This window comes from Chlorocebus sabaeus, chromosome 16 (assembly GCF_047675955.1).
Source record: "Chlorocebus sabaeus isolate Y175 chromosome 16, mChlSab1.0.hap1, whole genome shotgun sequence".
NCBI lineage: Eukaryota > Metazoa > Chordata > Mammalia > Primates > Cercopithecidae > Chlorocebus > Chlorocebus sabaeus.
The window spans coordinates 24,603,098-24,615,265 of record NC_132919.1 but is presented as its reverse complement, the minus strand read 5'-3'; the positions used below and the strand labels follow the sequence as shown (position 1 = coordinate 24,615,265).

Here is a 12,168-nt window from a genome sequence, read left to right as displayed (position 1 = left end):
CAGCTATTTATGGGACAGATTTATGTCCTGCTCAAAGGAAACTTCTGTGGGTTTCTTCTAATTTTGAGAGGCACAACACCCACTCATCAAGTCAACTTTCATGGGGCAGAAGGAATTTTTGGCAGCTCCACTTTGCCCTACCCAAGAAGCCTCCTGGTAAATTGCTGCCTGTGTGTGCAGTCTGTTTGCCCACCTGGGACAGGAGTCCACACCTTGTACGTGGGGGCCCTTTACCCTGTGTGTTTACAAACCTAAATCATAGAAGACCAAAAGACAACAGAAGGAGAGTTACACAGTATCAGGATGAAGAATTTTTCCTAAGCATGTCACCAGAAACAGACACCATAAAGGAAGAAAGATTTTCCCATATTGAAGATTTGGGCAGGGAACAGTGGCTCACACCTGTAATCCCAGCCCTCTGGGAGGCCAAGGCAGGTGGATCTCTTGAAGTCAGGAGTTCGAGACCAGCCTGGGAAACATAGTGAAACCCCGTCTCTACTAAAAATACAAAAATTAGACGTGCATGGAGTCTTGCTCTGTTGCCCAGGCTGGAGTGCAGTGGTGCGATCTTGACTCACTGCAACCTCCACCACCTGGGTTCAAGCGATTCTCCTTCCTCAGCCTCTTGAGTATCTGGGATTACAGGCGTGTGCCACTACTCCAGGCTAATTTTTTTTATTTTTAATAGAGACAGTTTTACCATGTTTGCCATGCTGGTCCCGAACACTTGACCTCAGTTGATTCACCCGCCTCGACCTCCCAAAGTACTAGGATTACAGGCATGAGCCACCACGCCCAGCCTGGATTCTTTATGGAAATTATGAGCTGTTTCTAAAATTCATACGGAATTTCAAAGAACCAAGTATAGCCAAAACAATCTTGAAAAAGAAGAACAAGTTTGAGAACTCACATTTTCTGATTTCAAAGCTTGCTACAAAGCTATACTAATCAAGACAGCATTTACTGGCAAGAGGATAAACATATAGATCCATAAAATAGAACTCAGTCCATACATTTACGGCCCATTGATGTTAGATAAGGGTCAAAACATTTTAATGGGAAAGAGTAGCCTTTTCAACAAATGGTGTGGGTACATTTGTGTACTCACATACACACACACAAATGAAGTTGTATACTTAAACCACAACATATACAAGAGATAAAATTGATTTTAAAAACCCAAATGTAAGAGTTAAAACTAAAATTCTCAAACACAGGAATAAATCTTTGTAACCTTGAGTTAGGTAGTGATTTCTTAAGCTCTAACAAAAGCATAAGCAGTAGGAAAAAAAAAAAGGTGAATTTTCATTTCCTCAAAATTAAAAACCTTTGTAAATCAAAAGACACTAACAAAAAGTTGACAATCCATAAAACTGGAAAAAACTTTGCAAATTACTTATTTGATAAAGGATTTGTATCTAGAATATAAAAACTATTACAACTGAATAAAATCACAAACTCATTTAAAAATATGCAAAGGGCCAGGCGTGGTGGCTTTCACCTGTAATCCCAGCACTCTGGGAGGCCAACCCAGATAAGACTGTTTGAGCCCAGGGGATTTCCAGACCAGCCTGGGCAACATGGCGAAACCCTTTCTACAAAAAAATGAGCCAGGAGTGGTGGCGTGTGCTTTTAGTCCCAGCTATTCAGGAGGCTTAGGTGGGAGAATCAATTGAGCTCTGGAGTTCGTGGCTGCAGTAAGCTGTGATTGCGCTACTGCCCTCCAGCCTGAGCTACAGAACAATCATCTCAAAAAAATATATATATATAGACATATATATATCGACATACATATAGTGTATTTAGTGTAGATACACACTAAAGAAATTTATAAAAACTTAAAAATGAGCAGAGAGTCTGAATAGGCATTTCTCATATATAAATGATCAATAAGTACATGAAAAGATGCTAAAAATCAACAGCTACCATGGAAATGCAAATCAATACCACAATGAAATACCACTTCACATCTCCAGGATGGCCAGGACCAAAAAAAAAAAAAAAAAAGATCAGGTAACAAGTGTTAGGAAAGAGGTGGAGAGAATGGAACCATCACATCCTACTGATGGGAATGTGAAATGGTGCTGTTACTCTGGAAAAGTCTGAAAGTTCTTCCAGTGGCTAAACAGAGTTACCATATGATCTAGCATTCCCACTCTTAAGTACATACACCCAAGAGAAATGAAAACATATGTCCACACAAAACCTTTTACAAGAATACTTGCTCATAATCACCAGAAAGTGAAAATAACCAAAATTTCTATCAACTGATAAATGAATAAAACGTCGTACCTATACAAAGGAATAGTATTTAGGAGTAAAAGTACTGATACATGCTATAAGACACCTGAACACTGAAAACATGGTAAGTCAAAGAAGCCAGGCTGGGCACTGTGGCTCATGCCTGTAATCCCAGCAGTATGGGAGGCCAAGGTGGGTGGATTATCTGAGGTCAGGAGTTACAGATCAGCCTGGCCAACATGGTGAAATCCTCTCTCTACTAAAAAGCAAAAAATTAGCCCAGACAGACACAGTAGCTCATGCCTGTAATCCCAACACTTTGGGAGGCCAAGGCAGGTGGATCACTTAATGTCAGGAGTTTGAGACCAGCCTGGCCAACATGGTTAAAACCTCTCTCTATTAAAAATGCAAAAACTAGCTGGGTGTAGTGGCAGGTGCCTGTAATCCCAGCTAGTCAGGAGGCTGAGGCAAGAGAATCACCTGAACCCAGGAGGGGGAGGTTGCAGTGAGCTGAGATTGCACCACTGTACTCCAGCCCAGGCGACAGAGAGAGATTCCCTCTCAAAATAAATACATACACAAAAATTTAAAAAACAATAAAAAAGAAAATAAAAAGAGACAGGGCTGAGAGTGAAGTCCTGAAAGGATACACACACAAAACACACACCCTCCTCCACCTGCCTGCATATTGGCATCATTCCATTAAATCAGTCTTTGACTAAGGTTGTAACTCTAATTGTACTATTATCTAACCTAAATTTTATATCTTTTCTAGAAGGATTTTCTGAGAGCTTCCACATCTGTGAAGTTTTTCCTTACACGGCACTACCTCTACCCAGGTAGGACTGAACTGATCACTCCTCCATCTTTCTCCCAACTGAAGCTTTTCGCATTTTGCCACATTGTATTATAGTGATTTGTTTACAAGTCTGTCTCTGCTACAAGCCCAAGCTCTCTCAGAGGAAACTTACTTAAATTAACTGGAATCCCAGAACCTAGCAAAATGCCCAAAATTTAGTTGTTACTTAAAAAAAAAACTACTACTAAACACATGTCTTACAGTTCAGACACATTAAATGTATGGCAGTTCCTATTTCTGCCATCACAGTATTACTATACAAAATCTAAACATTCTTTAAAATACCCTTATCTGTAGCAAAACGGAAACAGCATAACTCAAGAAGGAAGGATGAATGACTACATTTCAACTTTTTATATTCAGCCACTCCAGTTTTTTTCTAGGATTTTAGGGTCAACACGTATCTTTCCCAAAGGGTTTGGATATCCACAGACAACCAACCATGGATGTCAAATAGTGATTAAATTCTTGGTAAGTCTTGCTGTTGAAATCAAAACCTGATTTTGTCTAATGGGAAAGAAATAAAAAAATTGTCACTATCACCTATTTTCCCTTTCCTCCTCCTTCCCATCAGGTCACGTGTATCTAGACTTAATTTTTGAGTAACAGTGATTTAACACAGAGCTTTCTCATTCATACCTTTTGTACCAAACATTTTTCTCTGCAGCAGTCAGATTTTTACGATACCTAACACAAAAAAACAAACAGAATGAAACATTTAACATACCTTTGAATAAAATGCCTTTGACATAGTAAAATACAAAAGTACACTATAAATGTAAATATATGCAAATATGCACATACACAAATATCCAGGTGTCTAGTTAAGGATTTTATCCTTTTCTGGTACATTCTCAAGTGAAAATAAATAGAGGCTCAGTAAGTTGTACACTTAAGATGCTACTTCACTAAATAAAAAATAAACAATAAAAAATGCTTTCGATGTTTCACTATTAAAAAATTAATAAAGTTCTGGCTGGGTGCCGTGGCTCACGCTTGTAATCCCACCACTTTGGGAGGCCAAGCTGGGTGAATCACCAGGTCAGGAGTTTGAGACCAGCCTGAGAAACATGGTGAAATCCCGTCTCTACTAAAAATATAAAAATTAGCTGGATGTGGTGGCGCGGGTGCCTGTAATCCCAGATACTCGAGAGGCTGAGGAAGGAGAATCGCTTGAACCTGGGAGGCAGAGGTTGCAGTGAGCCAAGATCGCAACACTGCACTCTAGCCTGGGCAACAAGACCTAGATTCCATCTCAAAAAAATAAAAATTAATAGAGTTCTCACTCATAAGTAGGGGCTGAATGATGAGAACACATGGACACAGAGAGGAGAACATCACACACTGGGGCCTGTCGGGGGTGAGGGGAAAGGGGAGGGAGGGCATTAGGACAAATACCTAATGCATATGGGGCTTAAAACCTAGATGACAGGTTGATAGGTGCAGCAAACCACCCCATGCCACATGCATAACCATGTAACAAACGTGCACCTTCTGCGTATTTATCCCAAAACTTAAGAGTAAAATGAAAAAAAATTAATAGAGGCTCAAAAACAGTCAGTCACTGATATAAAACGTACTTTCTTAATGGAAAGAAAATGATGCAGCAGAAAGCACAAAAGGGAAACCTACAAATATGTTTCTCTTGTCTGAGAACTATTAACAACTAATTAGTTTTTAAGCATTTTAAACTTGACATAGTCCTCCAAGTTATGCCAACAAGGTCTGCACTTAGCCAGGCATGGTGACTCAAGCCTGTAATCCCAGCAATTTGGGAGGCCGAGGTGGGCGGATCACCTGAGGTCAGGAGTACGAGACCAGCCTGGCCAAAATGATGAAACCCCGTCTCTATGAAAAAAAAAAAATTAGCCGGGCGTGGTGGCAGGCACCTTTAATCCCAGTTACTCCGGAGACTGAAGCAGGAGAATCACTTTAACCTGGGAGGCAGAAGGTGCAGTGAGCCGAGAAGGTGCTGTTGCACTCCAGGTTGACAAGAGCAAAACTCTTGTCTCCAAAAAAAAAAAAAAGTTTACATTTATGGACTGAGAAAAGTAATTTCAGTCCACAAGTTACAGAATTAGAGGAGACCAAAAATAATACTTACAGTTCCACATAATTGGCAACAGCTCCCCTTATCTCCCACAAAATATTTTTATCAGAGAAGGTACAAATAGTTAAAGCAATTGTCAGCAAATGACTAATTTTTCCTGAAGACACAGCAATTAGAATGAACAACGCTGAGTGCAATAGTACCACTGCACAACAGGTCCTTAACTGATTTTTTTTAAATTCCGTAGCCACACCAGTGGAGGATTTAAAAACACAGCTGTCATGGCCCCATATTGGAATCTCATGTCCAATAGCAATCCCGATTTCCAGAGGCCCTGGCCAAAGACAAGTAGGAATATTTTTTGTATTACAGCTGAAAGATGAAGAGAAAATTATAATATACCATTGCATAAAATAGTAAAAAGGCTTTGTACCTGCTCCTAATAAAACACTTCTGGTTCAGGATGTTGGCATCCAGGCTGAAGAGTGCAGAATATAAGATCCCAGGAAAAGACACCACCACTAATGGAAGGTTATAATGTATATATATGTCACACACCTTTGAAAAGGAAAGATAACATCAGTATATAGACCATTCCCCAGAACTTCTCAACCAATTTCACCCAAAGAATCATCAGTATAAGATGATAATGTAACATTAGCTTTGGACATGCCTGACTCCTAAACAGATAACTATAAGCTTGCTTAACACAGACTTCACCAAGTATCAGTCATACTACAGAGGGTAATTTCTAAAAGATCATTACTTAAATCTTTCATTTCTTCTAGGGAAAGGTCTTACAGTTAGGGGGACAGGGTAAAGGAAGGAAGGATTTCTTTCTCCTTAAGTCCCATAATACTTATTTATCATATGAGTTAGCTGTCAACCTAGAAAGCAAAGGAGCATGTTTCTAAGCAAATGCGTAACACAAGACAACTAGGTATTAGTAGAGGAAGCTGGGAAAATTGAGACTATCATGGATACTCCATGGATATTAAGTTGCTGCAAAAGTAATTGCAGTTTTTGCCATTGAAAACAATAACAAAAACCACAATTACTTTTGCATCACCCTATAGTTCTGTCCAGGTTATACACTGTAACATAATAAAAGGGTACTAGGTACCGAGGGAAGTAAGGCAGTTGAAAGGTAGACATGGAGATCCCAAGAAACAACAAGAAATTTTTGGTTTCCGCCAGGAGTTAGGAATGGAAGGAACAAAAAATAATGCTAACAACAGACTTCTGTCTAGGACCAGTGTTAACACAGGGTAATGCTGTGGTGCCTGGACCTTAGAGGAAAAAAAAAAAAGCATTTGCTTTTCCACGTGGTTTATGAAAGTCAATTGTTCTGGAGAAAAAATAATCAAGAACTTCAAAATGTAAGGTTACTTTAATGATGCTAATGAGATCACAGCCTACCTTAATATCTGTGCATAAAATTTAAATAATATGCCAATAAAGTGAATAGCCTTCACAAAAATCCCAATGGGGAAACTGTAACATGTTTTACCTTCTCATAGAAATCCAAAATAAAGTGCAGCAAGAAAGTTCTGTTGCTCTCCACGTGCACTGCAGTAGTGGATAGCCACCCTACATAGTGGAGCAGTTTAGACACAGAGTTCATGGATCCGCCCAGTTCTCTCTCTGCAATAAGAAACCGTAACATTCAGATACAGAGTAGCAAAAGTGTTCACAATTTCCAAGCTAAAGGTGAATAATATAAAGGAAAAAGGTGGTGAAGGTTTTAAAACTATCAGTGCTCCAATGTATAATTTACTTTTTAAAAAATCAGTGATTAATCATAAAACTACACTCAGCCTTCCAGGGAATCATTAAGACGAATTCATAGAACATTCTAACCAACCAGACTCTACTAGTAAATAACAGATAAAGTATTAAGCTCCAAGCAGTTATCAAAATTCTCAAGTGAGAGATATAAAAACCACTAGAAATATAGGTATTTCATTAACAGTTAAGGGGAGAAAAAGGTTCACATAAAAGTGACGTGAAAAATTCATGGCCAAGCACAGTGGCTCACATCTGTAATTCTAGCACTTAAGGAGGCCAAGGTAGGCAGAGCTCTTGAATCCAGGAATTTGAGACCAGCCTGGGCAACAGGGCAAAAGCTCTTTACAAAAAATACAAAAATTAGCTGGGGTGGTGGCACATGCTTCTAGTTCCAGCTACTCAAGAGGCTGAGGTGGGAGGATTGCTTGAGGCTCAGAGGCAAAGGTTGCAGTGAGTGAGACTCCACCACCGCACTCTAGCCTAAGTGACAGAGCAAGACTGTTCAAAAAAAAAAAAAAAAAATCAGGCCATGTGCAGTGGCTTATGCCTGTAATCCCAGCACTCTGGGAGGCTGAGGAGGGCAGATCACTTGAGGTCGAGTTTGAGACCACCTTAGCCAACATGGTGAAACCCCGTCTCTAGTAAAAATAAAAAAATTAGCCAGGCATGATGGTGGGTCCCTGTAATCCCAGCTACTTGGGAGGCTGAGGCAGGAGAATACCTTGAACCCAGGAGGTGGAGTTTGCAGTGAGCCAAGATCATGACACTGCACTCCAGCCTGGGCAATATAACAAGACCCTGTTTCAAAAAAAAAAAAAAAAAAAAAAAAAATCAGGATGAAATGTGAAAATAGACAAAAGTGGTTTAAAGGAATAAACATTCAAATGACTTTAGGAATCGTTTCCCATACTGTCAGTAACATTGCAACACAGACGCATGGAAGCCTACACTACACAGATCAAAACTCAGTTTCGCCCGAATTCCTGAGCTTTATAAAATGCTGTTAAACGTATTTTCACTTGAATTTGGCGGGGCACAGTGGCTCATGCCTGTAATCCCAGCACTTTGGGATGCTAAGGCAGGCGGATCACCTGAGGTTGGGAGTTTAAGACCAGCCTGGCCAACATGGTGAAACCCCACTTCTACTAAAAATACAAAAATTAGCCAGGTATGGTGGTGTAAGCCTGTAATCCCAGCTACTAGGGAGGCTGAGGCAGAAGAATCCCTTGAACCCAGGAGGCGGAGTTTGCAGTGACCCAAGATCATGCCATTGCACTCCATCCTGGCCTGGGTGATGAAATGAGACTCCGTCTCCAAAAAAAAAAAAAAAAAAGAAATAAATAAAAAAATACATATACACATAAAGGAAAAAATAAAGGAAAAATACATATATAAAGAAAAATATACATACATAAATATATATAAAGGAAAATATATACATACAGGAATAAAATATATATATATAGAAAAATACATATACAGGGAAAAATATATATATTTCACTTGAATTCAATTCAACCCTAAGACGGAATTAGCAAAATTTTTGGCTTCTTTCATTCTTCTACTAAAACATATGGCTATCTGGCCATTTGATATTCTCCCCAGATCAATGGATGGAGTCTCTTACAGCACATGTGGGTATTAGTTCAGTCCATCCATTTACTCACCCCGTCCTTCAATCCAATGTTAAATGGATTAGGAAAAGACTTACAAATGTGAATTCACAGCTTTACCCTCCTATCTAGGCAGTCAACAATGGTTATGCACAAGGAAAAGAACTTGTATAATCTTAGAATTTCAGAGATGATGACGACTCTACTACTGCCCACCACCATGAAAGTTGTGTCAGGACAATCAAGGATGAATCAGGAGACCAGTCAAATATGCAAGCATCTACACATAGCCAGTTGGCCATTTGCAAAACTGTAAGTTGTTCCCCCCCCCCCCCCAAGATGGAGTCTTGCTCTGTTGCCCAGGCTGGAGTGCACAGGTGCAATCTCGAATCACTGCAACCTCCTCCTCCGGGGTCAACCAATTTTCGTGCCTCAGGTTCCTGAGTAGCTGGGATTACAGGCATGTGCCACCACATCCAATTGTTATATTTTTATTAGAGACAAGATTTCACCATGTTGGCCAGGCTCATATGAAACTCCAGACCTCAAGTGATCTGCTGGTCTCAGTCTCCCAATATGCTGGAATTACAGGCGTAACTGTATCTTAACTGTGGTTTTTGGTAGCACTTGGCAACTATGTCAAACAATTTGAAACAATGACGATTGCTCCAAACAGCCTCTTTTGAAGTGTTTTTCCACGTGACACTACTGGCATTTTGGAGCAAACAATTCACTGTTTGGGACTGGCTCTTACTACCCATGTAGCCACTGAAGCACACTGAGCATCCCCACCTCCCACATACTAAATGACAGTCGCAACCTCTTTCCGGTCACCATGACACCAGAAATGCCCCCTCCCTTCAAGAACCACTGCTGAGAAGTTTTCTACTCTTCTTATGATATGTAACTACAATTTACTCCCTTTTTGACAGTGATACGGCATATGGTCACATGATAGAAATATGGCATTACACCTATATTTACTAATTATTGAAAACTTGAGCTATACTATATAAAGCCAAATATTGTTATGACAAGCAAAATTATCCACATGTATATCCATTTATTTAAGATTTTTAGAAAGCAGAATTCCTTTTTAAATGGTCTCCCTTATGACACTAATAAAAGAGGAAAGATAATACAGAAACTGTAAGGCAGCTATTTCAAGGGTACTGGAGACTTACAAGTTGGCCAAATATTGTAGATGCAAACATACTGTTTTGTTCAATCTTTTGCTCATCTGGGGAATAGAGAATGAATAAACATGGGTCCGGGCACAGCAGCTCAGAGAGGGGAATGTAGGTTAGGGAGAACCACAAGTAAAAGGAGAAGACTTTCAGGCTGGATATGGTGGCTCATTCCTGTGATCCCAATACTTTGGGAGGCCAATGCAGGAGGATAGTTTGAGCCTAGGAGTTCAAGACCAACCCAGACAACACAGTGAGATCTTGTTTCTACAACAAATAAAAATTAGCCTGGCGTGTTGGTGCACGTTTTTGGTCACAGCTACTCTGGGGCTGAGGTGGATCGCTTAAGCCTGGGTGGTCGAGGCTGCAGGGAGCTAAGACTGCATCACTACACTACTGGGAGACAGAGAAAGACCCTGTCTCACACAAAAGCAGGGAGAGGTAATTTCAAAGGTGCAACTCTTCATGTAATTTAGATAGAAGAGATTGAGCATTTAAGTGAGTGGTTCTCAAACTTCAGCATGCACCAGAATTATGGTAGTGTTTAATTATAGAGCCCCAACTCCAGAGTTTAATTCAGTAGGTCTAGGCCAAGACCTGAGATCTGCATCTCTAACAAGTTTTCAGGTTATGCTGATGATCCAAGGACTGTACTTCGAGAAGCATAGCTTTACAAGATGTTTACTACTTACTAATGCTCCATTTCCTTCTAAAAGTGATCAAGTGTATATGGAAACAACTTAATAATAAATATGAAGAATTAAAAACAATTTTCCAGGCCTAAGTAGCTTCTATTCTCTGTTCTACTGAAGTAGGAAACCACTACAGGGATAAGAACATACAGAAAAATGAGTCTGGGCTCATCTGTTAACCAAGTTAACCACCAGCTGTTTACAACTGAAGCTAAGGGGAATTTGAACATTGTTTAGATATTTAAAGATACTAAGAACTATTGGCTGGGCACGGTGGCTCATGCCTGTAATCCCAACACTTTGGGAGGCCAAGGCAGGTGGATAATTTGAGGTCACGAGTTCAAGACCAGCCCTGGCCAACATTGTGAAACCCTGTCTCTACTAAGAACACAAAAATTGGCTGGGTGTGGTGGCACATGCCTGTAGTCCCAGCTGCTCGAAGGCTGAGATAGGAGAATTATGTGAACCCAGGAGATGGAAGTTGCAGTGAACTTTCATCAACCCACTGCACTCCAGCCTGGGCAAGGGTGAGACTGTCTTAAAATAAGAAAAACTACTAATTTTTTAGGTGTCATAATGGTACCATTTTTTTACAGTTGAAATGGGAGCTGAGTTTTGCTTTAAAATAATGGAAATGAAAGATGAAAGGTATTACAGATGAAAAAAGGTTAACCAAGAGTTGCTAACCGCTGAAGATGGGTAATGGGCACAGAAGGGGAACACTGCAGTATTTTCTCTACTTTTGATTGTATTTGCAATTTTCTATGATACAGTTTTTCAAATGCCAAAAAATTATGTGACTGATAATAGAATTTAGGAGAAGCAGCCAGGCACAGTGGCTCACACTGGTAATTCCAGCACTTTGGGAGGCTGAGGTGAGCAGATCACCTGAGGTCAGGGGCTTGAGACCAGCCTGGAAAAAATGGCAAGGCTCCATCTTTTTGTAAAAATACAAAAAACAAAAACAAAAAAAACGTAGCTGGATGTGGTGGCACATGCCTGTAATCCCAGCTACTTGGGAGGCTGAGGCACGAGAATCATTTGAAGCTGGGAGGTGAAGGCTGTGGTGAGCCAACATTGCACCACTGCACTCCAGCCTGGGCAACACAGCGAGAGTCAGTCTTACCAAAAAAAAAAAAAGTGTAAGAGAAAGCAAAAAATTTTAGGTAAAAAGAGTCAAAACAATCTGATTATGCAGTTTCTTGAAATTTAGTCTTTTACTTTGAAGGTAAAGCACACATTTAACAAAAATTTAGGGTTCTTATTTTAAACTCCAAAGTTAAGATAAATTAATGCATACAACCAAAATACAGCATAGGAACATACTATCCAGCTACCCTACCCTCTGTTTTTTTTTTTATCTTCTCATATCTCTGCTATCACTTGGAAGCTCATCCAGATTCACTGGGGAGCTTAGAACTCTGTGTCACGTCCTGCCATCAACATCTCAGTTACACCAGTGTCTAAGCAAATGATCCCAACATTTCAGTTTCACAGTTTCTTGACTTAGAATCAAATAATCTTCACCTTCACTCCACCTTAGTTATCCAGTCCCACAGATACACACTAGATTCTGTCATAACCCGAACTGAACCACACCAAAATATATTATTTTGTTGTTGTAACTTCCTATTCCAGCTTTGTCGCAGACTCAACTCCAACTACAGTTACTCGTTTCTCAATGTCAGAAATACTCAATCTCGTAATTCCTTTTTTGCAGTGATGTGATCTCGGGTCA

At 40.0% G+C, this 12,168-nt stretch overlaps 1 pseudogene; it reads right to left on the bottom strand.

The window, feature by feature from the left end:
* The window catches only part of LOC140708712 (centromere protein I-like), a 30,321-nt pseudogene that overhangs the window by 10,168 nt on the left and 7,985 nt on the right, over nucleotides 1-12,168 (bottom strand).